Raw genomic sequence first — 27,930 nt, forward strand, 5'->3', positions numbered from 1 at the left:
CCATAGCTTAACTCTGCGCTGCGTGGAGAAGGACTTTCTTTTATCCGTCCTGAATCTCCCAACATTCTCCTTCACTGGGTGTCCATGAATTCTAGTCTTAGGAGAGAGCGAGGAAAACTTTCATCCTTGTTCTTCCCCCATGCCAGGTCTAGTCAGATCAAAAGGCTACACTGGGTTTTGTTTCCATGCCTATTTCATTGTGATTTTGTGGGGTGGGTGGGTGGGTGTTGTGGGGGGCGGGGACCTTCCCTTGGAGCCTACGTGGCCTGTGGGAGATTGTTTTGGGATTTGGGGCAGGCGGCAGAGAAAGAGATTTTTGAGGATGGAGGGAGGGAACCTGATCCACCCCAAGACCAGCTCTTCTGTCCTCCTTTGTTTTCCTGCAGTTGCCAGGGTCACCGTCAACTGCGCCATGGAAACGGCACACCGCCAGGGGTCTGCTTAGAGAGAGGCCACCAGCAGTGAGCCAGATGGGGTGAGGTGGGAGGGGGCACCTCTGGGCACTGATGTGTGCTGTGGGGGGGGTGAGGCTGCCCATGCACCCACTAGGGTCCTGTGCACATCTGGTTGCACAAAGCGGCTAGACTGGTGACAGAGCGCCCGCTGAGACCATATAACACCGGTCCTGAAAGACCTACATTGGCTCCCAGTACGTTTCCGAGCACAATTCAGTGTTGGTGCTGACCTTGAAAGCCCTAAACGGCCTCAAAGGCCCAGTATCCCTGAAGGAGCGTCTCCACCCCCATTGTTCAGCCCAGACACTGAGGTCCAGATCCGAGGGCCTTCTGGCAGTTCCCTCCCTGTGAGAAGTGAGATTACAGGGAACCAGATAGAGGGCCTTCTCGGTAGTGGCAGCCCTCCCTGTGGAACACCCTCCCGTCAGATGTCAAGGAGAAAAAGAACTCTCTGACTTTTAGAAGACATCTGAAGGCAGCCCTGTTTAGGGAAGCTTTTAATGTTTGATGTTTTTAAGTGTGCTGGAAACCGCCCAGAGTGGCTGGGGCAAATCAGTCAGATGGGCAGAGTACAAATTATAAAATTATCATCGTCGCCCTCAGGGGTGCACAGTGAATACTGCTGGATTAGCTCCTCCAGGGATCTTGCCAGTCTTGCCAGAGGGAGTCCTTTTCCATGAAAGTGGCCACCACCTTCTGCATCAGGTGTCCTCTGTAGAAGAACGTGAGAAGAGGCCTCTCCAGATCAGGCCAAACAGGGAGTCATAATATCACAGAATTGTAGAGCTAGAAGAGATCCCCAGGGAATCACAACTAAAGCACCCCTGATGGTTGACCACCCAACCTCTGCTTAAAAACATCTGAGGAAGGAGAGCTTGCCATCTCCCAAGGCCATCTGTTCCACACCACAGACAGGAACGCAAGAAGATGCTTTGTATTGAGTCAGACTGCAGGGTTCACCTAGCCCAGTCTTGTCTACACTGGCTGGCAGCAGCTGTCCAGGACTTCAGCCCAGAAGTTGCTACCAGCTGTGTCTGGAATCCTGGGATCTTCCACCAGCAAATCAGGTGCTCAACCACTGAGCCACAGCCCTTCCTCCACGCCAGGGACAGGACAGATCCTTCCAGATGTTTTTGGAGTCCAGCTGCCACCATCACCATCCCTGGCTATGCCACTTGAGATGGAATCGGAGAACACCGGGAGGGTTGCAAGTCTGCGCCCTGTAGACTATAAGAAGTCCAATGCGGTTGCTGGTCCAATGGTTCCCAAACTTCTTTGGGGGTGGCAGACTGCCTCCCTGGTCCCTTAAACTCATCCCCAGATCCCCTTACCCTACCCTAGAAACAGAATCACAGTTTGCACGACCCACTAAGGAACATATTTTTTTTTTATATAAAATATTTATTAGGGTTTTTTATAAAAGAAATACAAAGATAATAAACAGCATTGCTTTGTTTTAACAAAATTTCATAACTTCTTTGGACTTCCTCACGTCTCCCGCTCCCACTTACATCGTTAATAAATTTTTTCAAGCAAATTATCATCTTATTTGCAAATTTATAACCACTCAATTCAATATAGTGTAACAATTCTCCAACAAATTTTTGTTTCTCTTAATCTCATTTATCGTCAATTTCCGATCCAATCCACTAAGGAACATAAAGGTAAAGGGACCCCTGACCATTAGGTCCAGTTGCGACCAACTCTGGGGTTGTGGTGCTCATCTCACTTTACTGGCTGAGGAAGCCGGCATACAGCTTCCGGGTCATGTGGCCAGCAGGACTAAGCCGCTTCTGGCAAACCAGAGCAGCGCACGGAAACACCGTTTACCTTCCCGCCATAGTGGTACCTATTTATCTGCTTGCACCTTGACGTGCTTTCGAACTGCTGGGTTGGCAGGAGCAGGGACTGAGCAACAGGAGCTCACCCCGTTGCGGGGATTCGAACCGCTGACCTTCTGATCGGCAAGACCAACAGGCTCTGTGGTTTAACCCACAGTGCCACCCGCATCCCTGCTACAAAGGAACATAATAACACAATAAAATTCAAAACAGAAACAACAGTACATTTATTCAAGACCCAATTAAAATGGTTTAGTTTAATCAATTCAACACAACTGATGAGCTGGGCCCGGTGGTACTAGCTTTTCAAAGTCTGATAGTCGTCTCCTCCTCCAGCGACCCACCCTTGCCTCGTAGCATCCCCCCAGGTCAAGGGGTCAATGCCACCCACCTGGGGAGCCCCTGCTCTGGTCCGAGTGCCCCCCGCATTCGGCACCGCCTGACACTTACGGAAAATATAAACGCAGAGAGATCGCCACCATCAGCAAAGGCAGTTTCGTGCGCACATTGATGGGTCCATATGAATAATGTATGCTAAAGCAACAGAATATTCAGGCTCCGAGTCCCAAGTTTGCATCATGTGCTGCTTGGAAATGAAGCGGCGATCCATCATTCCTACAGCACACTAAAAACCGCCTCTCCCTCACAGCAAGATGCTGTGGGCTGCCCTGGTGGGAAGGGTGGGTTGCGGTTACCCCCATTTTGCAGACGGCTAAAAGAAGGCAGAGACAGAGAGCGAGGGGTGGTCTTCAACAAAGTGCAAGGGGCAAAAGAAGATCAGAAGAGCAGCTGGATCAGGCCAAGGGAGGCCCATTGAGTGACAGAGACAGGTGACAAGGGGTCTCTTTTGTCCTGCTCTAGGGTAAAAACACGTCTCCGTAAGACCGGAGTTATCAATTCCATGAAACCTTGCGGAATGTCTCACCTGAATATTATGCTTCCTGAGACGGGGGCTTGCCTGCTTAAGGAAACAACAGCCCTCTTCTGAATTAAATCAACACATTAAAGAACATATCAGACTTGGGATTTGGGCTTCTGCTGTTTTGGTGACTTATGATCAGGGCCAGATTTAGGTTTGATGAGGCCCTAAGCTACAGAAGGTAATGGGGCCCTTTATATGTCCAGCTGTCCTTTGTCAACTACAAGTTGTCACTATTTTTTGTGTTGAATATATGCTATATGGTAATTTATGGACCTACTAGGCATCTCAAGCCATTTGCACATTACAAAATATGTATTTTATCAAAGTAATTGTTGAACTGAAATACAATTAAAAAGTATATTACCTGTAATAGTGAAATACAATTAAGAAGTATATTAATAGTGAAATAATTATTAAGCTCTAACTTAAAATGATTGGGGGCCCATTACTTACATCATAGGAGCCTGTTGTTGTTTAGTCATGTCCGCCTCTTTGTGACCCCCTGGACCAGAACACGCCAGGCCCTCCTGTCTTCCACTGCCTCCCTCACGCTGGTCTCTTCGAGAACACTGTCCCACCATCTCGTCCTCCGTTGTCCCCTTCTCCTTGTGTCCTCCATCTTTCCCAGCATCAGGGTCTTTTCCAAGGAGTCTTCTCTTCTCATGAGGTGGCCAAAGTCTTGGAGCCTCAGCTTCAGGATCTGTCCTTCCAGGGAGCCCTCAGGGCTGATTTCCTTCAGAATGGAGAGGTTTGATCTTCTTGCAGTCCATGGGACTCTCAAGAGTCTCCTCCAGCACCAGAATTCAAAACATAATTCATAATTCATAGGAGCCTACACAACACAAAATACTGTTGCTGCATGTAGGTTTTATTTTATTTGCTTTTTATCTTATATTTTGGAAATGGGTTTTTTCCCCTTTAATTTTTTATGGGCCCCCAAGAGAGTGGGGCCCTAAGCTATATTTGTTTAGCTTATACATAAATCTGGCACTGCTTATGATAGAATCTCTCTCGCACACACATGCCCGGGGCTGGGGCAGACCATAACTCAGAGGCAGAGGGCCTGCTAAAGACTCAGGTGGAGAAGGAGGCCTCCATCACTTGCACACAGGCAGCAGGCAAAGGGCATACTGACCCCTTGCTCTTTTCAGGTGGGATTCAATCACATCCAGGTAAACTCAGGTTGAGCAGTTAAAGTTGCCTTGCAGCCCTTAAGAACACAAGGAGAGCTTGGCTGCTGCTGGGTCAGGCCCAAGGAAGCCCCATCAAGTTCGGCATCTCATTCTCACCGTGGCCAAAGAACCTTAAGAATCCAGGACTCTGGATAGACTGCCTCTGGACCTGGAGGTTCCATAAGGAGAGCCTGGCTACTGGATCAGGCCCAAGGGGGGGCCTTCTAGTTCAGTGAAGGAACCAAATGTGATGTCCTCTCCCCTCCACACTGTTCATTGCCAACTCTCATTTAATGTCAACTTCTCTCCGCCCCAATGACACTACAAATGAACGTTATGGTCAGCGGTCCGGACATCTTTTGCTGCAGCCACAGAACAAGGTCTGTGGTTTTAAAAAGAAGCCATTTGAATCTTGGGGGATTTTTCTTCTCTTCTCTGTTCTGCACCCCCCCCCCCGACAACGTTTACATTAAAAATGCATGTGAAACATTGCCAGTCTATTAATACCAAGCCTTGTAAAAGCCTTTTATGCCCTTAATCTTGTGGTGTGACGGCGAGGCGCACAGATGATCTGAAAGATCCCCCCCGAGATCTATTTCCTGAGGAAGGGGGGGGCTCTGGATTCTGTCCTCTTTTTTAAAAAACAGAAGAGTTTATTTTTTAAAAAATAATATTTATTACATTTAAACATTACAAAAAAAGGAAAGGAATAAAAAGAAGAGAAAAGAAAACAATACAATACAATGTATAAACATTACACAACACAACAAACCAAACCAAACCAAACAAAAACAATTTAAAACACACATCATACCATTTCAATATCTTATCTTTCATTCACTTGTTTCAACGACCTCCTCACACTTCCCTTTTTGTATTCCACTTCTATTAATTGTTTCAGCAATTCCTTTCCATCTTCCTCTATTTTCTGTCATATAGTTATCTTAACATATTTTAACCTTATTTTCCCTTTCATACTCTAATAATCTATTTATACTTAATTCCTTATAACATTTCTGCTAAAGCCATATAACTTCATTCCAACATTTTTCTAACACTCATTAATTTTACAATATTTCAATAAATAGTCTTTAAACTTTTTCCAATCTTCTTCCACCGTCTCTTCTCCCTGGTCTCGGATTCTGCCAGTCATTTCCGCCAATTCCATATAGTCCATCAACCTGGTAATCTTCTGTCTGATGCTCTTAACTCTTTTCCAAGTCCCTTCTGCAAGTCTTCTTCGTATTTATACATGCACTTAACTTTGTCTTCTACTGATCTTATTTTTATTTTCCTTTGTTTGAGGCTGAAGAGTAGATCTCGGGGAAACTCCCACCTAGAGATGATTTTATTCCTTCTCAACAGGGCAACCAAATCTCCGTAGTTAAACCTAAGATCCAAAAGATATTTCGGGACGTCTTTCAAAATTTCCACTCTTGACTGTTGTTCTTCTAGGTTCTTCTGGTAGTTCCAACAGTCTCTTATTTTGTTCTTCTCTTTTTTCCCTCCTCTTCCAAGTCTGAAGGCCCTCACCATTTTAATCTCTTCTTGACCCAATTCCAGGTCCCAAAGATCAGCAAATTCCTGCGTGATGAAATCCATCAAACTCTCCTTCTCCAGTTCAGGTAGGGCTCTAATCCTCAAAATCTGATTTTCTTTAAATTCAGTCGTAGAAGGCATCAACTTATGGTCATCAAATTGCATCTGTAAGGCTGGGACTCTCTCTCTCTCCAACTGTGCTGCTTTAGGTTCAACGGCAACAACTTTCTCCCTAGCTTTCTCCGCAGTTTGCCATGTCAAAGTAGATTCCTGTATCAATTTCTGAATAGTTTCTATATTGATGTTCACTTTTTGTCCCAAGTTATCAATTTTGGTAGTTACCACATCCACCTTCTTGTTAAGCTGTTCCAGTGAGTTATTTATCTTACTTAATACGACCGCTAAGGCCTCTTCTGTCGACATTCTTAACCGATTCAAGGTCAGTCCCAGAATCTCACAGCTTTTTATCTTGCAGCTGGAAATTCCCCCAGCTCAGCTCTTGTAACAGTTTCAAAGGCTTCCTCTAGAGGGAAACAGTTTCTATTTGTATTAGTCCTTTTAAACACAGTTCAAACAATAAAGTTAGTTTCAATTTTCAGTTACTTTTACTCCTTTTTAAACGCAGACGGAGACAGTGGAAACAATGTATTCCTTATTTAACTAACTGTCAGTGAAAGTTCTAGTCACGGTCAATGAGCATTCCAAAAGACATCAGTCTTACTAGCAGTCCATTTCCAGGTTCGGAGCGGTAGTATTTTAACTTCCTTCACTCTCTCCTGCAGGCATATACAATCCAAAACTTCCCCCCTCTTCTCCTGCTTCCAAGGGGGATTTAATATTTTTTACTGATGGAAATTTAGTCCTTTACAGTAGGCTTTCCAAGACTTTAGCTTGCAGCCACTTTGCTTCAGTCTATTTACAAAAGGGGAAGGCGGACTTCCTGTCTTGAACCTCCCCGTTTCGGTGCCAAATTAAGACGTTTAAAAATCCAATTCTTCACTCTACTCATGGGTAGTTGCTTTAAGATCAAATTGTCCACAGGAAAAAGTAAGCGCTCTCTGGCAACAGCTATGCGGCTTCGCTCCGTGGAAAAAGCAGTCAATTCGAAGCACCGCGCCGCTCACCCCACGTCGCTCTGGATCCCCGAAACTGGGTTTCCCCGCGAGTAGGGAAGGCGCAAAAGGTGCCAGATGAATCCACGTTCACAGGCTTCACCCGCCTGTGATTTTTAGTGGGTCTCCGCCTTTGCCGTGGCGGCCAGACCCGGATTTCCACGAGGCAAATTCCTCCCGATCAGAGGAATTCCGCCATTACCGGAGGCGCCAACCCGGAAGTCTAAAAAAAAATGAAGAAGAGTTTAACTTGGGAGACATCGTTTGTGCTGTTTGCCTAGTGAAAAGGCACCACCTGGCAAAATATTCTTACACCAAATTAATTTGCAGGGCTTTGGATGAGGCGCAGGGCTTCTCCACCCCCCCCCACCTTCCTAATGCCGAAAGGTTGGTGGGGAAGGGGTTAGCAACATAACCCAACAGGCAAAAAAAGGGACAAAAGTCCAAAGCCCTAAGAAGCCCCCAGTAAAAAAAGGTAAAGGGACCCCTGACCATTAGGTCCAGTCATGGCCGACTCTGGGGTTGCGGCGCTCATCTCGCTTTACTGGCCGAGGGAGCCGGCATACAGCTTCCGGGTCATGTGGCCAGCATGACTAAGCTGCTTCTGGCGAACCAGAGCAGCGCACGGAAACGCTGTTTACCTTCCCGCCAGAGCGGTACCTATTTATCTACTTGCACTTTGCTGGCATCATTTCCACACTTGCCCCTGAAATAAAACCATCTTTGCCGTGACTTTTCTGCAGGAAAGCTGCTAGAGAAACGTGGTCCTTCCTCTCTCTTAACACTAGAACCTGAGGGTGTCTGAGGAGGCTGGACGTGGGAACATTCAGGACAGGCAAAAGGAAGTTCTTCACGCAGCACAAATTTAAACTATGGAACTCACATCTGCAGGAGCCACCAACCTGTGTGGCTTTTAAAGAGGACTGGACAAACCCACGGAGGGGGAGAGGCTATGAGTCTTGAAAGGTTATGTGTGTGTGTGTGTTTTAACATATCATTTTCAACAGTAATTAAACATACTTTTACATCTTATTCATTTTTTTTTGACTTCCATCAATCCTGTCTGAAAATTTTCCAATCTAATCTCTTAGTATGCATTTCTTATTTTCCCTATTACATTTCAAACTCATAACCAATATCTCTATCTTTTTCTACTTTGTAACACTTCGTATATTTCTCCTCACAAAACTTCTTGTAGTCCTACTGGCGTAATTTGTTGGTTACAGTTGCTCTTCAAATAGTTCATATATTTCTTCCAATCTTCTGTAAATCTCTGTTCCCGCAGGTTTCGAATCCTTCCTGTCATTTTGTCCAATTCTGCACAGGCCATTAATTTCGTCTGCCACCCTTCTTTTGTCTCGAAAGGTTCTTGAGAATCCCTCTGTGGATGGAAACTTGCCGCTTGATCTCAGGAAGTGCAAGTGTAAGAGCTGATCTCATCTCCGTCTCATGGCCGGCCACAGGGCGATGTGCGCAGGGGAACAGCGGGAGGAAAGAAGTGCAGCTTGCTCAGATCTCGAGTTCCTCCTTTCTTTCTCAAGTCACACTGAGAAGGTTTCCTGGCAGCACGGAAGGCAATAACTTAACATGGGAAAGGTCCCACCCACCCTGGCCCATGCAACTGCATCAGCTGATGGGAGAGGGAAATTGTTGTTGTTGAGTCATTTAGTGGTGTCCGCCTCTTCGTGACCCCCTGGACCAGAGCATGCCAGGCACTCCTGTCTTCCACTGCCTCCCTCATGCTGGTAGCTTTGAGAACATTGTCCAACCTTCTTGTCCTCTGTTATCCCCTTCTCCTTGCACCCTCCATCTTTCCCAACATCAGGGTCTTTTCCAGGGAGTCTTCTCATGAGGTGGCCAAAGTCTTGGAGCCTCAGCTTCAGGATCTGTCCTTCCAGTGAGCACTCAGGGCTGATTTCCTTCAGAATGGAGAGGTTGGATCTTCTTGCAGTCCATGGAACTCTCAAGAGTCTCCTCCAGCACCAGAATTCAAAAGCATCCATTCTTCGGTGATCTGCCTTCTTTATGGTCCAGCTCTCACTTCCATACATCACTACTGGGAAAACCAGAGCTTTTACTATACGGACCTTTGTTGGCAAGGTGATGTCTCTGCTAGCTTCCTCCAAACCCAGCTGGTGGATTTTGAGCAAGCAAATGGCAGCCAAAATGAAACTTGTACCCAAGCATTTGGGGGTCACATGTACCCTTGTCCAAAGACGGGGAATATCTGTGGCCCTCTGAATGTTGCCAGACTCCCAACTCCTACCATATTTGACCATCCTGAAGCTGCTGGGAGGTGGGAGTCCAACAGTATCAAAAGATTCATAGGTGTCCCAGCCCTACACATTCACTCAATCAAACCTTTATTGAATATCCCGCAAATAAATTGCATTTGACGCCTTATGGCATTTTAGTTCAGTACTGAATAATACTGCACCGAGGCCATGCCATGTTATTCTTGAAAGTTAACATGCAACAGCATTTGGCCACCTGGCTGTGTTTGACAGCTGGCATGCAACGGTATTTAGTATTTATTTATTCTACAATTATCTTTCCTTATTTCTTAACAGCATGTTTAGGCTGGTGTGAAATAGTATTTGGTATTTTGGACTATATTTATCTACAGCACTCATTTGCTGCCCAAACGCAATGTCCGCTTTGGATGCCAAGCAACAAAACATTAAAAATACAATAACTGCCATGGAACAATGGGAAACAGTAAATGCAGCCCTGCATGAAAAATTTAGCAGCAGGGAGTGGAGAACCATAGAAGATGCAAAGAGGTAGCTAAAAGCGTGGAACAGATCTGAGATCAGGTGGATTTAAAAGTCTCTCAGGAGGCTGGGCATCTTCACCTGGAGTCATAAAGCCGCTGGATCAGGCCCAAGAGGCCGTGGTCCTGGTGCTAATCTACTCAAGCACCCTGTCTTCACTCACAGCAGCCTTGATAACGACCAGCTCTTCAGGCCTGACACCAGCAACAATCAGAGCAGATACCAAGTGGTTTCAATGCAGACTCCAAAAACCAGGAAGCATTTCGGGTTCGGAAGGACTTGTTCCAGCCACTTTTGCAAAAGTTGGGTTTCTCTTGGGGACGCTGAGCTAGATGCACTCCCAGGGTCTGACTCGGTATATGGCTGCTTCCGACCACTCTGCCCCCAGCAGAGGACAAAGGGGCCGCCATCCGAAAGGACCAGCGTCTTCCCTAATTGTTTAGGGCTATTTTTGGTTGTTTTTTTTAAGATGGGGCGGCGGGAGGTGATGCCCGCTGCTGCCCTCCTTTCTCCCGGCCAGGCTGGGGCGGCTGCCCGTCTCCTGACCCCTCCAAAGAGCCCTTTCGTCTGCGGGGGTCGTTTGGCGAGACGCGCGCTCCGGAGCGTCACGTGTGAAAGGGGCTGGTTTCGGGTTCCTGCTTTGCCAAGCCTCGCGCATCAGCACAAAAAGCCAGCCCGCCAGCCTCCTCCTCTCCGCGGCTCCCCCCGCTGACATCACTCGGCGCGGAGGAGGGCAGAGCGGGAGGAGGGTGGGGTGACCCGGAGAGCCGCCCAGCGCCGAAGGAGAAGCCTCGCCGCCGCCGCCGCGCACAGACAGACAGACAGACAGACGCTCGCCCGCCGCCGCTGCCGCTGCGCCCGGCTGGAGAGGCGCGTCCCGTCCGGGGAGGGCAGGGGGACGAGGTCGCCGCCGCCGCCGCCGCTGCCCGCCGTGCCCAGGGGGACCCATCCTGCTCCGGCGCTTCCTGCCGCCGGTAAGTCCAGCGCCTCTCCTCCGGCTCAGCCAGGGAGAGATCCATCCGAAAGGGGCGCAGCCACTCCGTGCTCTCTGCACATGGCCAGAGGCTCGCCCGCGCCCGCCCGCTGGGGGGCTGATGGAGGGCTGGGGCGATGGGGAGTCGGGGGCGACGATGGGGACGCAGAGAGCCCCGTTTCCGGGGCGCGCCCAAGGCGGGGAGCCCCCTTCGCCCGCTGAGGGTGACTCAAACCCAGATCCCGGGCTGAATCATTGCCGCTTCCTCTTTGGACTGCTGCCCTGGCAGATTTCTGGACAGAGCTCAGCAGCCGTCGCCTGACTCGGACCAGAGAAGCTCAGGACTGTCCACACTGGCAGGCAGCAGCAGCAACAGCAGCAGCGGCTCTCCAGGCTCTAAGTTCAGGGAGATGTCGATGGAGACAAGGGGCGATTTGAACCCGGGACCTTATGCATGCAAAGCAGATGTTCTGCCCCGGACTCGGCGCCCACCCCCCCCACCCCCAGCTTCCTTTGCCCCCACCCTGCCGGCCGCATTTGCTCTCGGGGCTCCCAGGCCATCGCCAGCCCCCTCTCCCCTTCTGGCCCCCTCCCCCGTTAAAAAAGAAAGCCCAAAGTGAACCACATTGTGCAGGCAAAACTCTAAAAGTGCCAACCGCCTTGAGAGCCAGCCAGAGCCCAACGGGGCATTGTCCCTGCTGCCTAGTCTAACTCTTTAGCTCTTTCTCGGGCCCCCATTTTTATTTCCTCCCCCTGCAACTTAACTCTGCCCCTGGTCAGCCCGACTTGATGCCATCTGCCCAAGGAGCTCGAAATTGAGAGGAACCAGGCACAGGGCGGGGCTCCTCCCAGTTTGCCACTTCCTCCTCAAATCTAGGAAACATAGGTAGCGGCTTTCTAGTGAGTTGGGCCATTGGGTCCACCTGGCTCAGTGTTTCCTACACGGGCTGGCAGCCCTGGCTCGGCAGCCCTACCTGGCGATGCCAGCGGGGATTGAGCCTGGCGTGGTCTGCAAGCAGAGCAGGGGCTCTGCCAGGGAGCCACGGTAGACCTTCTCTACTCTAGAGAAGGCCCAAGAACAGCTGCGATTCCTGCAGTGCAGGGGGTTGGACTAGATGGTCCCCAGGGGTCCCTTCCAGCTCTACAGTTCTATGGCAGGCAAAGCAGAGCCCTGGAAGAAAACTTCGGGAAAACAGGAATGAGCCACCAGCACTCTCAGCTGCGTGCAGATATGAACCTGGGAGTTTCTGCTACCTAAACTCTGGTGATAAACGGCCAAGCAAAGTCCTTCTGTAAAGGGGACCAGCCTGGATATGGCTGTGGAGTGTGGGATGTGGGAGAGACCCGGGTTCAAATCCCCCGCACTTAGCCTAGCCTACCTCCTGGGGTTGTTGTGAGGATGGTGCTCTGGAGAAAGCACCTTGAGCTCCCTGGAGAACAGGCAGGATATAAATTCAGTCAGCAAATGGGGATGTCCACCCTGGTCGGCAGGAACAGCACCCAAACTCTTTCCCTCGGCTCTCCCTGCCCTAGCCAAGAGGGAACTAGAAGCAGATCAGATGGCCACCCCTCAGTCACTGGGTTCAGAGTATTCAAGGGACTAGTCCTCAAGCTGTTCATTCAGATCAAGCTTCAGTTCTTTCCCTGGCATGGTATTCCTTCCACCACTACCTCTCCCCCTCCCCACCTGATGTCCTCCTGAGCATCTCTTTGCCTTCTGAGGTACCAACTGAACATGAAAAAGCCTTTGTCTTTTTGGCATTCTGTTGTGGACAGCCCTGAGGTGGGACTGTTCTTTATCTATAACCAACTTTTCATTTATTTTATGGTCATTTTCTGTTTACGGGTGTGTGTGTGTGTGTGTGTGTGTGTGTGTGTCAGTGTCCTGGTGTCCTGCTGATTTGCAGATTTGTTGCCTCCTTTTTGATGCTTAGTTGATATTGATTGACAGGGACGGTGGATCCCGCTTTGCTGGAGTTTTGCTGTGGCGTTGCAAACGGTGTTTGGATACTTTTGCATCTCGGGGAGTTGGCCTTTTTGGGTCCTGCCAACCCCACAATTCTAGGATTCTGGGATGATACCTCGTGCCTCGGAGCGGGAGAGGCAGCCACCGAGATGCGCTCTCCACACAGACGGAATAAATAAATCATGTTGGGTAAATGCACCCTGCTCAAGCTGAAATGGGCTCCTCTAATAACACTCGGTCAGAAGCCAGGGCCTTGCAGGACCAGGCCAAAAGGTGCATTTAAGCCAGCATCTGCTCCTCAGGGATAGCTGGACAGGTGCTTCTGTGATGCTTTGCAATTTGGGCCACCTTGGGCTCATTTGGCAGGAGACTCCTGTCCGTGCTTGGAGAAAGTGGATGGGGAGAAGCTTTTCTCCCTCTCTCAAAATACACTGGTACCTCTGGTTATGGACTTAATGCGTTCCGGAGGTCCGTTCTTAACCTGAGGTACCACTTTAGCTAATGGAGCCTCCTGCTGCCTCCATGCGATTTCTTTTCTCATCCTGAAGTAAAGTTCTTAACCCCAGGTACTACTTCTGGGTTAGCGGAGTCCGTAACCCGAAGTGTTTGTAACCCGGGTTAAAAGGTAAAGGTAAAGGGACCCCTGACCATTAGGTTCAGTTGTGACCAACTCTGGGGTTGCAGCGCTCATCTCGCTTTACTGGCCAAGGGAGCCGGCGTACAGCTTCCGGGTCATGTGGCCAGCACGACTAAGCCGCTTCTGGCGAACCAGAGCAGCGCACGGAAACGCCCTTTACCTTCCCACCGGAGTGGTACCTATTTATCTACTTGCACTTTGACGTGCTTTTGAACTGCTAGGTTGGCAGGAGCAGGGACCGAGCAACAGGAGCTCACCCGTCGCAGGGATTCAAACCGCCGACCTTCTGATCGGCAAGTCCTAAGGCTCTGTGGTTTAACCCACAGCGCCACCCGCGTCCCTTGTAACCCAAAGTACCACTGTACTAAACTCAGGGACATCTGAGGAAGCTAAATGTTGGGAGATTCAGGAGAAACCAAAGCAAATCCGCCCTCCATGCTCTGTGCAGAGCTGAATTATGGCATTCACTCTCCCAGGAGGCAGTAGCGATGGCCCCCAGCTTGGAAAACTTGGAAAGAGGATTGTATCACTTCCCAGAGGAGGAGACCAGCCGTGGCTATGAGCCGCAAGGGTGGGTGCGCTCCTCCTTCCTCCAGCATCGTGCCTCTGAATAATACCAGTTGCTGGGATCACACAGCTGTTGTGCTCCTGTCCCAGGAACATCGGAAGCCGCCTTATCCTGAGTCAGACTGTTGGTCCATCTAGCCCAGTAATGTCTACACGGACTGGCAGTGGCCCTCCAGGATTCCAGGTCAGGGTCTCTCCCAGCCCTACCTGGAGGTGCCAAAGATTGTGCTGCTTCCAGGGTTCCCATGGGGAAATCTGGTTCTTCGCTGTGGGAACAGGATGCTGGGCTAGCTGTGCCCCCTTTGGGCCTGATCCTGTTGGGCTTCCCCCAGGGAATGTGGTTGGCCACTATAAGAATAGTGTGCTCAACTAGATGAGTCCCTTTTGTCCTGAACTGCAGCAGGGCTTTTCTTACATCTGTAGCATGAGGGTCAGTAGCTGATGTTGGTCTTCTCAGGCTCCAATGCCCATCCTTCCTGACCCATTAGCCAGGCTGGCCGTGGCTGATGGGAACTGGAGTCCAGCAACATACAGAATAGTGGACCACGTTAGCTACCCCTGTCGGACGTGAATCACTTCCAAGAACTGTGGCAGAGTCAGGATGGGGGTGGGATGTCCCCACAGAAAGGAGAAGGCCGCTTTAGCCATCATGGCTACAGGCAGCAGAGGATAAACACAAAGGATGTTAGCAGAGCAGGTGGGCTTGCAAAGGATTATCTCTTGGGTGGCTCACGCTGCCTCGCTCGCATCCCTTGAAGTCGTAAAAGTGTAAGGAGAGCCTGGCTGCTGGATCAGGCCCATAGCCCATCTCATCCAGCATCCTGTTCCCACAGTGGCCAACCAGGTGCCTGTGTGTGAAACCTGAAAGCAGGATTCGAACACAAGAGCAACTCTGCCTCCAGTGTTTTCCAGCAACTGGTATTCGGAAACATTGCTCCAAAACCTCCTCTCTGAATTGGCTCGCCCTCTTTTCATGCCATCCAGGTTGGTGACTGTCACTGCCTCCTGCGGTCCCGCTGCCCCACGTGGGTCATTCGCAGAGTCGGGCTGGTTTTGCCTCTTCCTCGCTCCACCGTGACTTTTGACTTTTTCAATGTCCGCGCTGCAACATCCACGTGGAAGCAGGGCTGCTCCAGCAAAGGGGCCCATTGTGTCCGCTGAGTCCAGATACCATCACGCTTCGGACAGCGGCGTTGGAGTCTTGCTAGACAATGGGCCCCTTCAGACAACCCAGTCCCACGAGAAGCTGCTGCTGCAGAGTCATTGCTGTGTGTGTTGTGGGGGGCGGGATCTGCTGTCATCTGGGTCCCCCAGAGAGGGCACACTTTGTCTTAGTTGCCGTCTGGGACCATCTTAATAAACTGACTTGCAAGTTATCACTGTGGGTCCCTCCCTCAGTCCTGCTGGTTTGTAGAAATCGCAAGGAGGGGAGACTAGTGTCGCTGTTAAACTCCAGTTCTGTTTTTGTGGACTTTCCCTTAAGGCAGCTGGTTGGCCCCTGGGAAAACTGGACTGGATGAGCCCCCTTTGTCCTGACCCAGCCGCCAGCCTTTTCTGATGTTCTTATATTGACTTCTGTTTGCAGGACGTAGTTTGGGCTTTATTGCTTTAGTGCTTAGTCTTTGTTTAGGTCTGGAGGTCATTTTTTGTGGGGGCTGCTGTTGTCACACCCTGTTGTGAGTTTGGTGTTCACCGCAGGGTGCTGAAATAGGTCGACCTTTGATCTGAGCCCACAGGCCTCCTTTTATGTTAGGGCTTTTGTTCAAAATGTTTCACACAATGCACCAAAATTCTCCAAAATGACATCTTTAGGCCAGTTCATTTTTACAACAACCTTGTCGGGGTGTGGCAAAGTGATCACCCCCATATTACAGAGAAGGACAAAAGCAGACAGAGGCAGGATTCAAAGAACAAGCATCCTGGTTCACAGCTCACACCTTTAACTGCCTTTCCCTCCCTCAAATAATTTGTGGTCTCCAAGCTTTCATTTGTGCTTTCCAAAATGCTGTCCTGCCCTTGTAAAGCCAAGTTGTTTCGGCTTCTTGCACACCCCTGACAACTTGGGGCGACCGCTCTCAGTCTCTTCTGCCTCTCTCTAATCTGCCCTTTGGGACTCTGCAGGCCACATGCGCCCCTCACTAGCCCCAAATATTTTTGTCTGGCTGGGATGTGTCCTTGGGCCCTGATCATGGATGGAGGATGCAGAGTGTGTACGAGGAAACTGTACAAGGGGGACAGTCACCTCCCTTGCCCCGCCCACATTTCCATCTGGCTCCACCCACCCCTGGCATGTGGCCCTCGGAAGATTGCCCAGAAGAGAATGTGGCCCTTGGGCTGGAGAAACCAAGAGGCATTCCAAACTGACCCTACTTGCGGCATGGGGACACTTCCCTTCTGATGTGCCAAGGCCAGGTCAAAGCCTCTCTGTCTCCTACCTGTGCTCTCCTCAGGTAGACTCACCTGGTCCCTTCACTGCACATTTCGAGGTGCAATCGATGGCCCTTTCAGTGTGTTTGCCAGAGGGGAGAGTCACTGGTTTTTGTTTCATTTTTATTATGTCATCATTTTGTAAGTTTATGCTCTTCCGCCGTGTGCTCTTCAGATGGGGATCGGAATATAAAGTTAATAAATAAATGAATATCTCCTTTCCTCACCTCCGTTCCTTCATTCGAAAGTTACTGCTTTCAGGTTAAAGGGGGAGGGGAAAGGCAGCCTTAAGATCTCTCCCCTTGATTGACAGCAGCCAACTCAGAACACCACTGATAGCAGGCAAATAAGAGATTGGCTTATATATATTTTCCCCCCTGTGTGCGTCATTCGGCAATTGCCCTTCCCCCCTCGGTTGAATTTTATCCACATCCTTCTTACTTCTGAAACCCTTTTCTCTGCCTGCCTTGCTTTGGACTCGCGTGGTTTCTGCATCTCATGACAAGGGCTGTCATCCTCTCTGTGGTGATTCAGCTGCCTCGCCTTCCGTCAGATCCTTCATGGTTGTGCTGGGAGGCACAGGTGGCCCTGTCTATGGCCTGCTCTCCAAAGTGGGAACATCCTTGATCCTTCACGTTCAGCCTCTTCCCTTTCCACACACCCCCAGGCAGTTTTGTGCCTATTAAAAGGCTCCCAGTTCATCTGACAGCTTCCAGTCGTCTTTCATCCTTCCTTCCTTCCTTCGGGTTCCGATAGTGGACAGAAAGTTTTCGCCTCCGCTTGGCTTTCGGAAGAGCTCGTTCCAAGACCCCCAGGGCCACTTCTGCAAGCGAACTCCGCTGCGCAGATAACTCAAATGCACTAAAGCCCTCCCTCAGTTCTGAAGTTCATAGAATCATAGAATGGTAGAGTTAGAAGGGGACCCCAGGGGTCATCTAGTCCAACCCCCACAGTGCAAGAATTGCAACCAGAACATCCATGACAAATGGCCACCCAACCGCTCGTAAAACCCTCCAGTGAAGGAGGGTCCTCCACTTTCCGAGGCAATCCTTTAAATAAGCTTGTTTTCTGTTGCTGCAGGGACCTGAACCAGTGGGTTCGAATTGTAAGAAAAGAGATTCCAACTAAACATTATTAGGAAGAACTTTGTGACAGTAAGGACAACCTTGGAAGGTGGAGGGCTCTCCTTTTTTGGAGGTTTCTAAGCAGAGGTTGGATGGCCATCAGTCATGGATGCTTGAGCTGAGATTCCTGCTCTGCGGGGGTTGGACTAGATGACCCTTGGGGAACCCCTTCCAGTTCTACAATTATATACTTCTGAGTTGTGGTTTATATGCTGCAGTGTGGATCAGCTTCATTGGCAAGGAAGAAGGCTGAGGGGCAGCTCTGTGTGTGTGTCTCCCTTTGGATCAGACCCCCATCAAAAAGACATCATCGCAGTTAATAAACGTGCTTGCAGAATCCTAAAAAATATTCCAGTGCATTTTGCGAGATGCAACTTTACAAAATGTGCATTGTCTCCCCCCCCCGCCCCCTTTAACTGTTAAGGCACTTGCATCATCTTGACAAAATACTAAACTAGAATTCCTTACTTACTTCTGACCTAATCCGTTCCCCAGATTTTTGACTGGGTGCACAATTCTGATGTTTCCCTCTCCTGTTTCCACTAATATTCCAGGACAGGAGTCAGTAATTCTGGGAAGAAAAACTTGGCAAAAATAAGCCAGTGTGTTTTGCTACAGGAGAAAAAGGATAACCTGGGTGGCAGGGAGAGCAGAATACCTGTGGGATTAGAAATGTCGGAGGATGAGAAGGCGTTAGCGCCCACGAAACCTCCTCTTGCCTGGCAGAACCAGGACAAAATATTGCAAAAATGAGAGGGAGGCCCTGCAGCTCAAAGCTAGCTCAGAAGGTCAGCTGGAGGCTGGAGCCGTCTTGGGCCAAAGCGTTGCCCTTCCTGGGACGCTGCCTCTTGGCTGACAGGCTGCACATCAGAGCTGGGGGGTTTTCTCTTCCTTTTAATGGGAGTGTGCCAGATTGTTTGATCTCAGCTCACCCATTTAAAAGTCAGCTGCTTATCTAAGTCCAGTTAATAATGCTGAGCCTGACTTTATATGCATCTCAAAGCCCCTGGTATATATACATTATAATGACAAGCTGGAGGAGACTCTTGAGAGTCCCATGGACTGCAAGAAGAACAAACCTGTCCATTCTGAAGGAAATCAGCCCTGAGTGCTCACTGGAAGGACAGATCCTGAAGCTGAGGCTCCAAGACTTTGGCCACCTCATGAGAAGAGAAGACTCCCTGGAAAAGACCCTGATGTTGGGAAAGATGGAGGGCACAAGGAGAAGGGGACGACAGAGGACGAGATGGTGGGACAGTGTTCTCAAAGCTACTAACATGAGGGAGGCAGTGGAAGACAGGAGTGCCTGGCGTGCTCTGGTCCAGGGGGCACGAAGAGGCGGACACCACTAAATGACTAAACAACAACAATGACAAGCTAAGCTAGGCCTCCTTCAGAGGAGGAGGAGGAGGGAGGGAGCCATCATAGCTCAATGGGGAGAGCATGAAGAAGATTCCAAGTCCAGTTCTTGAAAGCTTCTCCAGATAGGGCCGAGGGTGGGTCTCCTGAAACGCCGGCGAGCCTCTGCCCATCTACGAAGACAAAATTGAGCTAAATGGGCTCAGGGGTCCTGTCTGGTACAGGGAAGGTCCCTCTGTTCCTGTTGAATTAGCCCTTTCTTCAGAACCAAGAGGACTACAATCTTAGTTTGTTTTTAAAGGGACCAGCTGTAACCTCAGCAGCTTTGCATGCAGAACACCACACGCTCAATCCCCAGCCTCTCCAGGCCTGAAACTCTGGCAAACTGCTGCCAGTCAGTGTTGCCATTACTAAGCTAGATTGAGTAGTGGGTCCGACTCCTTATAAGGCAGCTTCCTAGGTTCCCATTTATGCTTCAGATCTGAGCGTGAGGCTTGCTGTCCCGTTTAGTGTGGCGAAGGTGGTTCTTTGCACATCTGGAAGACGACAGTGTCACCTCCCATCACCCGCTTGAAGGTGCTTTTTACAGCTCAGGGGAAAGGGCAGGCATCTGTAGACTGCAGCATCCTGAATTAAGGGAGGGAGGGATTCCCATTGCAGCCAAAGGATTGTTTGAGGCCACCACGAAAGAGCTGATCTTCAGCTTGAAACCAGGACTTGCTCTTTAACCATGCTGCTCCTCCAGCTGCCAATGCCATCCATGTAACCTGTGTGAATATCAAGCGTGGGTTGTGTCCAGGAACCTGGGAGGATTTCTTTCACGTGTGGGCATGTTTTCATCTTTAAATAAACAGCCCAGGCAAGTTTCTAGCTCTTATGGCCATCAAGATTAGCCTGGCTGTCTCAGTGGAAATATGGGGAGGCTGAGGTGGACTTTCCAGTGGTCAAAGTGTGGTTGTGTCTTCCTGCCCGGCATCTATTTCCTGCCCTCTTCCCCCACCGCACCCCTCTTTCTCTCTCACACTTGATCCTGAACCCATAAGTCGTGCAAAAGGAGCAAATCTGTGCAATGTTCTTGAACAGTTGCAGAATCTGGTTTCGGTTCAGTTTCATTTTCTTGTTGTCGGGTGGGTTTCGAAGGAAGATCGCCCCTTTTGTGAGCCTGGAAATCGCAGCAGCCCTGCTTGGAACCTGTTCAGTTGCAAGCCCGTCTCTCCTCACCAGTCTTCTCTCCCCCCACTTCCATGTTCTCCTCTCTGTTCCCTTCGAGCGAGTGTCACCCCTCGTCAGAGGCCCTTTGCATCCAGGTGCCTGTTCTGCCCTCCCAATAGTCCCCGCGGAGCTGTCTCCCTGACTCCTTCCTTCCACATCTGTTTGCTCACCTCCCTGGCTCCCAGACCCAGCTGTCCCAGAACCTTAGCAGAGCTGCCTGTCATTCTAGGGGCTGAGTTCATTTCGCCAAACAGTGACTGGCGGCTCGGGCAGGGGCTGCTTGCCGTCGCCCCAGCCTCCCGCTGCAACCGTCTTTCCCTGGAGTGTTGCATGGATTTTAATCTACCCCCAAAGAGATCCCTTATCATGTTTTATTTAAAACATGGAAACTGGTGTCTGCCTCTCAGGCCAGGCCAGCATCCTGTTCTCACAGTGGCCATGGGAAGGCGGTGAGCAGGACCTGAGCATGAGAACATTCTCCCTTCCTGCAGTTTCCAGCAACTTATGCAGAAGCATTGCAGCCATCAGTAGTCTCAACCGGCCCCATATCCTTTCCTTCAGGCACCCTCTCCAGGATTTCTTGTATTTTATAAACCATTTGCTCTGCACAGCAGATTAGCCGACAGATGCCAGGGAAAGAATCTTGCACATGTCAGAGCATCTCCAAGAGCATCAGACCTTCCTCCTTCAACAGCACTTGCCTCGCGCTCAAGAGCCATTTGATATAAAGGCAGCCACCTGGTTTCATCTGTTGTCATCAGCAGGAGGCTGTGTGAATAAAAGCAAAATGGGCTTGCTCATCCTTGATTGGGTCTCCCAGAGAGTGGTTTTGCTTTGTTTTGTTTTTTTAGATCTTCCCTTTGCTCTTCAAATACTTGTTTTTGGAGATTTTCAGGCTCAGAAACTATAGGAAGAATCCAGAGCTTAATCCTCTTCATTTAAATGAGATTAAAAAAATATATATGTCAGAACTGCCACACATAACAGAATGAGAATGCATAGAAGTGCAAGAAGGCTCCCTTACCCAATTCTTCCTTCTTTTTCCAGTTCAACAACAGAGTCCAACTTAAAATGCACGTCTCTCACCCAGAAAGTGTGGTGTAGTTCAGCCTTGAGGCCGATGGTTAAGTTGGTAAGCAACTTGTGAGAACATAAGACTCAAGGAAGAGCCTGCTGGGTCAGCTGCCCAAGGGGACCCATTTAGTCCAGCCTCTGGTTCTTACAGGGATGCAGGTGGCACTGTGGGTTAAGCTGCAGAATCTAGGACTTGCCGATCAGAAGGTCGGTGGTTCAAATCCCCACGACGGGGTGAGCTCCCGTTGCTTGGTCCCTGCTCCTGCCAATCTAGCACTTCGAAAGCACGTCAAAGTGTAAGTAGATAAATAGGTACCACTCCGGAGGGAAGGTAAACAGCACTTCCGTGCGCTGCTCTGGTTCGCCAGAAGTGGCTCAGTCCTGCTGGCCACATGACCCGGAAGCTGCACGCCGGCTCCCTCGGCCAGTAAAGCAACCCCAGAGTCGGCCACGACTGGACCTCATGGTCAGGGGTCCCTTGACCCTTTACCTGTTCTTACAGTGACCAGCCAGATGCCCCAATGGGAAACCCACAAGCAGGATCCGAGTGCAATTGCAGCCCTTTCCTGTGCTTTGGTTTCCAGCAACCGGCATTCAGAACCATTGCTGCCTCCAACCATGAAGACAGAACCAAGTCATCACAGGCAGGCAGTCGCCATTGCTAGTCTTGTCCTCCACGATAAATTCCTTTCCTTTCCAATTCAGTGTTATTCATTTCCATGAGTGTTGCTTCAGCCCACTCTGGAGAAACTCCTGTGCTGATCTTTGTGATGTTTAGAATCAAAGAGGAAGCCAAGCTTTACCGGGGAGGGCAGGCGGCTGGGGGCCATACTTTTCTGGTTTTTCGTTCCTCATACACAGGCTGACTTTTGGTGGAATAGCCTTGGAGGAAAGCGCTGAGAGTTAAGAGTCCACTGATGCTCAGCTCAAAAGTGCAACCAAAAGCATTTCTTTCCAGGACAGAGTAGCAGGAAGTCAAGTTGTATTTTTATATTCTGTTGGAAGCTGCCCAGAGTGGCTGGGGCAACCCGTTCAGATGGGGGGGAATAATAAGAATAAAGTTGCAGGTTGCATTGTGCCTTGGCATTCTGTCCATGTTGCCACAGGCAGCTCCATGTTCTGGGTGTTATGCTTTTGAGCTCACCACCCTCTTGGCAACTTTGAACAGTATTTGGGGCAGGGACCCTGCTCAGTGTGCATGGGATGCAGAAGGCCAGGGAGCCTCTCTGGTCTGGCCGGGTGTGATTTTTGCAGGCCTGGCAGGTGCTTTGCAGAGCCACTGCTACTCTGAGGAGACACTGGTGAACTACAGGAAGGATCAGGCAGATTCCTACGTCCTCACAAGAAGGCAGTTGCTGCGGGATTTTTTAATATTGTGCCATCAATGTACATATGGCACTTTGTGCAACAGGGCAGCTCTCTGCCTTGACGGACTTGGACTCTAGCAGGTGGCGGGAAATGCCTTTGGCAGCCTGGGGGCTGGATGCCAGGGGTGGGGCCGGGAGCGAAAGTGCTCGGAGCAAGACATCTCAATTTACTTCTGCATCCCTCCGTAATGCCAGAAGCACAATCTGAGCTCAAGGACACATGGCAGCTAGGCAGAAACACTCCAGAAGAATCCACAGCAGAACCAGAGAGGGGTGTGAGTCCTGGAAGACCTTCCCACTTGGCCTGGGAGGGTGGGACCTGGACGGACTCCATCTACAAAAGCTGAGGCTGCTGAACAGTATTGTTTTTTTTTTGTTGTTGTTCCTGTTGATATTATTTTTTTGTATCTTTATATTAGATGTTGTTGTGAATTATATGGAAATCGTTTCAGTTTTGTTGTGCCCTTTTTGATGCTTCACCTGTAGTCCATGACTACTTTTTATCTTTGTAATTATGTTTCTTTTACGTTGTAAGCCACCTTGAGCATGCTTTTAACCATAGTAAGGCTGCATATAGATAAAGTTATGCATGTGTAGTCTGGGTAGAGCTGAAAGGGCCAGGCAGAAAGGTCTCGAGGGCCACATTTGGGCCCAAGGCCTGAGGCTTCTCCACTCCTGCACTACACAATCAAGGCAGATTGAATTATTGCACGCACTTGGGTTTTGTTGCAGAAGGCTTTGTGGAAAAGGGGTTTGAGGGAAGTGGCAGAGGTGATGTCACACAGATGCTCTTCTGGACAGGTCCAGACATATTGGGGGGAGCAGAGGGGAACCAAGGAGAAGTGTGCAAGTTTTACATGTTGCATTCAAGGAACTTGCAACCCAGCAGGTTGTAGCCTGCTTTCAAGGCAGCCTCATCACCCCCTAAAAGCTTGCAGAAAACCCCAAGGGCAGAGGCTGACAGAAAAACCGGTTGATCTCCAGGTTGAAGCTGACCAGCAAGGATGCCTGACTTCCACTTGTTTAATAAGAGTAGCGACAAAATAATCATTTTCTCCCCACACCTGCAAATTATACTGCTGAAATGAAGAACGCTTGAGGGGTAACCAGGAGTGGTTTGGGGTTTTTTAAGGATTGTGAGTTCCATTTGTCTTCTTGTGCTCAAAACAAATTTCTGGGCTTCATTTGGGATTGTTGTTGTTGTTTTTAAGCATGCACAGTATGTCTTTTGCACCTGGCTCGGGTTGGTGGATCCTGAGATTCTCCTGAAAACCACAAATCAGATTCTACGAGCCTGCAGCTGCCCTAGGGAACCCAGAATTGCCATTTTGAGTCGTGGCCCAGCTATCTTGCTTGCATCCCTCATTCCTGAGCGCGCGCGCGCGCGCACACACACACACACACACTTTCCCACTCCTCCCCCAGCAACATCCCCCTCCCTCAGTAGCCAGGGTGGAAAACAGCTGGACCATTCAGCATATCTTCTGAATTGCGTCTGTCTCTGGGTGTCAGCACCATCAGCCAGCCGCTTGCCATTGTCTCGGGATTTGGGTGCTGGGGCGAGCTGGACAAAAGGGCTATTGTTTGGGCACTTACACTGGTATCCCCCTGTCCTGCCTCGCCTTTGTTCCATCCCTGAATATTCCTCTCTCTCTCTCTCTCTCTCTCTCTCTCTCTTTTGCACACACCCCAGTGGCTTCACAGCAGCCAACCGGACATTCCATTGCATTTCCAGAGGTGGGGAGTGGAGAGGAGGGGGGGTTGCGAGAGGACAGAAGGAAACTGCCAGGCCCAGGGTGCAGGAGACGGGCTTGCGGCTGCAAAAGCAAGGAGAGTGAAAGGTGCAAAAGCTAAAAGTAGAAAAATAAATAAATAAAGGCAGGTAAAAGGAACTGTGGAAGGAATAAAGGCGAGCTCCCCCCCCCCCCCCGGGAAGAAAAGACTCAAGTGCATAAAAAAACCCTGATGCGATTCCCATCTGTGTAAAGGAAATGTGAACTTGCTTTTCCTTTCCCTTTGCAGAATGCTGGGATCTCTCTGCTCTGGGGTTGGGCTGAAATGCTCCACATCTGTTGGGAAAGGAATTCTGAGCAGGGAGTTTTGTGTGTGTGTGTGTGCAAATGAAGCATTCTCTCTCTCTCTCTCTCTCTCTCTCTGGGAAGGAGCCCATCTTTTAACAGCCCAGCTGTGCAGAACTGAAAGATGCCTGCCGCCTGGCGCCAAGCCAGCCCCAGAAAGCGGAAGCGTGGCTCTCGGTGCGCCCAGCTTCCCATCAGATCGCTTTGCTCGGCTGTGTCTGGGGGAACCGACTTCGCGGAGGAGGGGGTTTGGTCTGTTTTATTTTTAAGAGTCCGAGAACAGGATGGGCAAAAAGGAATGCCTCTCTGTTGAAACTTAGGGCTTGCCGCAAGCATACATTCAGAGCGTGTTGGACTGGAGTGGGGCATATACAACCCCTTCTCTCTCACCTGCCTAAATTCTGCTACATGCAGCTCTGATGCTGCACACCTTTTAAAATGTTCCTGCCTTGCATATTTTTATTTTAGTATTTCATGCATTTCTATCCCAACTTTTTCTTTCTCAAAGATGCTCGAGGTGGCATATACGGCTTGTCTCGCCTCCTGAATAAATCACCCACAACACAACCCTGGGAGGCAGGTTAGGCTGGGAGGCAGGCACTGGTCCAAAGGCACCCAGTGAACTTCATGGTTGAGCAGAGATTCGAACCCTGCTCTCTCAAGTTGTAGTCCGAAACTCTCACCGCTACACCCCACTGGCTCTCTGATGGCACTGATTCCACGAGAATTACAGGGCAGTATTAACATATTGAGGGACGCGGGTGGCGCTGTGGGTTAAACCACTGAGCCTAGGGCTTGCCAATCAGAAGGTTGGCAGTTCGAATCCCCGTGACAGGGTGAGCTCCCGTTGCTCGGTCCCTGCTCCTGCCAACCTAGCAGTTCAAAAGCACTTCAAAGTGCAAGTAGATAAATAGGTACCGCTCCAGCGGGAAGGTAAACGGCGTTTCCGTGCGCTGCTCTGGTTCGCCGGAAGCGGCTTAGTCCGGAAGCTGTGCGCCGGCTCCCTCGGCCAGTAAAGTGAGAGGAGCGCTGCAACCCCAGAGTCAGCCACGACTGGACCTCATGGTCAGGGGTCCCTTTACCCTTTATTAACATATTGCAGTTATAATCCTGTTTATGAGAGATCTCAACTCTTTCCTCAGTTCCTGTACGGGGTGAAGAGGGGTGTTTGTGTGGGTGTCTTACAACATAGATCAGGACAAGCTAAATGGGAGGGGGAGAGAGAAAAGGCCTGGTATCTGAATGCCCTGTGCCCCTCCACCTGGTAAGCCCCCCCCCGAACTGCCCAAGCCCCACCCCCCTCAAGCCCCAGAGCCAGCCCCTGCCTGTTTTGCAAACAAGGATTCTGCGAGGAGAATGCAGCGGGCCGGATCCACGGTGGCTCAGTATCCTTTCAACTACATAGCATTTCCCAAGTTTCTAATTTTAATGACGGGCGGAGGAGAGGAAGTGTGAATCTTATTAAGGAAAAATAATGGGTTAGCTAGGAATGGGGTGAGGCCAAAGAAAGCTCAGGCTGGTTTTGCAGAGAGGTGAAAGTTCTGGTTGCTGGCTGGAGATCTGGGCAACAGTCGAAGATTCTGGGGGCCTGCCTGCTTGCACTCGGGGGCCGCCTCTGTCTTGAATCAAACTCTGGCAGTCCCATCTGTTGTTCCTGGAGTTGCTTTCTCCTCCCTTCCAGGAGGTTTTCAGAGATTACAAGGAAGTCTTTCTTCACGCAGCACAGAGTTAACCGATGGAACTCACTGTTGCAGGAGGCCCCGAACTTAGATGGCTGTGAAATAGAACTGGGCATCTGGTTGGCCACTGTGAGAACAGGAGGCTGGACTAGATGGGCCCCCTTTGGCCTGACCCAGCAGACTCTTCTTATCTTCTTACGATGATGAATTTGGACGAGGGGAATCCAGCTGCAGTGCCTCCTTCTGGTTTCTCTTGGCCAGGCCTACCTCACAGGGCCGTTGTGAGCGTAAACAGCACTCACAAAGCAGAAAACAGCAGAGATAAGGAATGGGCCAAAACTCAAGGCACACAGAGACCGCCACGGGGAAAGTTGCCAGAATCAGAGTGTGCCAGACACTTCACCCTGGTGCCTAATAGGATACGGCACAGAACTGGGCACATTTGTGGAAATGAGCTGTGGATGAGAAACAGGCGCTTTGGGGCAGCAAGGGGTCTGCGTTGCTATTGGCATGGCCTGCCTCCTGCCCCAGATTTCCTCAGAGGCAAGATGCAAACAAGCCTAGCTAATCCCAGGGGTTTCAAAATGTCATGAAAACGAAGCCTCGGAAATTTATTAGAGTGCTTGAGAGCTGCGAGATTAAACACACAAACAAAGCTGGCCTCCCGCCTCCTGTTCTTAATGGGGTTTTTTTAAAGGGGGGTCTCAACCTACACCCCCCTCTCTGTTCTTTTCCCACCTGACACCTGTGGGTAGCAATGGAGAGGGAGAGAGAGAGAACAAGGGAACTGGACAAAGACAGGATGAGGCCTGAGGGAGGGAGGAAGGAAACTGGGGAGGGGACAAGACCCAAAGCTGTCTCCTTGTGCTGCAAGCGGGTTTCCTGAATCCCAGTTCCTGCAGTGACATCCTGGGGTAGTTTGTGGGGTGGGGGGCTGCACCGCACCCCAGCCTGTGAAGGAAGCACCCTCCTCTCCTGGCTTCTGCCTCTCTCTCCCTCTCGCCTACTTGCTGCTGTCACAAACATCTTACATGAGGAGTCTAGTCCAAATGGGTCATCTTGTTGCGGAGTGACTGGCAGCTCTCATGGTAACATGCTAAGCAGGCTGACGGACTGAGGAGCGGACAGGAGGAAGGCTCTTTTTGAGACGGCATCTTTGAGGGATAGGGAAATACGAAAGGTTCCTTGGGAGGAGTAGATATCAGCTCCGTCTGGCTTAGTTTCGCATAGCCAGTGCAGTCCCCTCTCATTTAGGTTTCATAAAATGTGTATACACTGCTTGATTGTAACAAACAAACAAACAAACAAAAACCAAACTCAAAGCAGTTTACTAACAGAATAAAACAAGAAAATTATCGGTAAAAACAACTATTAACCATTTTTATATAAAAAACTAGAAACAGATTAAAACACACATCGGCATTCTATATTTTTCTATATTCTATATTATATTTTGGGGAGCGGGGATAAAATGTTATGTTGAAATTACTAATAAAAAAAAACTTTAAAAAATGCCCCAAAACACACCGGCATTCCTAAGGCTTGTCTAAACAAAAATGTTTCTAACAGGCACCAGAAAGAGTCAGTAGGCAGGGAGTTCCAAAGTGTAGGTGCGGCTGCACTAAAAAATTGGTATCTTACCAATGCAGTTC

The 27,930-nt window shown here is 49.8% G+C and overlaps 2 protein-coding genes across 2 annotated transcripts in view; both read left to right on the forward strand.

Moving 5' to 3' along the window:
• MRPL24 (mitochondrial ribosomal protein L24) overlaps positions 1-27,930 on the forward strand; it is a 291,126-nt gene that overhangs the window by 33,727 nt on the left and 229,469 nt on the right. The window lies entirely within an intron of this gene.
• PEA15 (proliferation and apoptosis adaptor protein 15) overlaps positions 10,634-27,930 on the forward strand; it is a 54,252-nt gene continuing 36,955 nt past the window's right edge. Inside the window, exon 1 of the mRNA XM_081841470.1 lies at positions 10,634-10,789. The gene's annotated coding sequence lies outside the window, so the exon portion shown is untranslated. The remainder of the gene's footprint in view (positions 10,790-27,930) is intronic.

The sequence above is a fragment of the Podarcis erhardii genome, assembly GCF_964252035.2.
Source record: "Podarcis erhardii genome assembly, chromosome: 15".
Taxonomy (NCBI): Eukaryota; Metazoa; Chordata; class Lepidosauria; order Squamata; family Lacertidae; genus Podarcis; species Podarcis erhardii.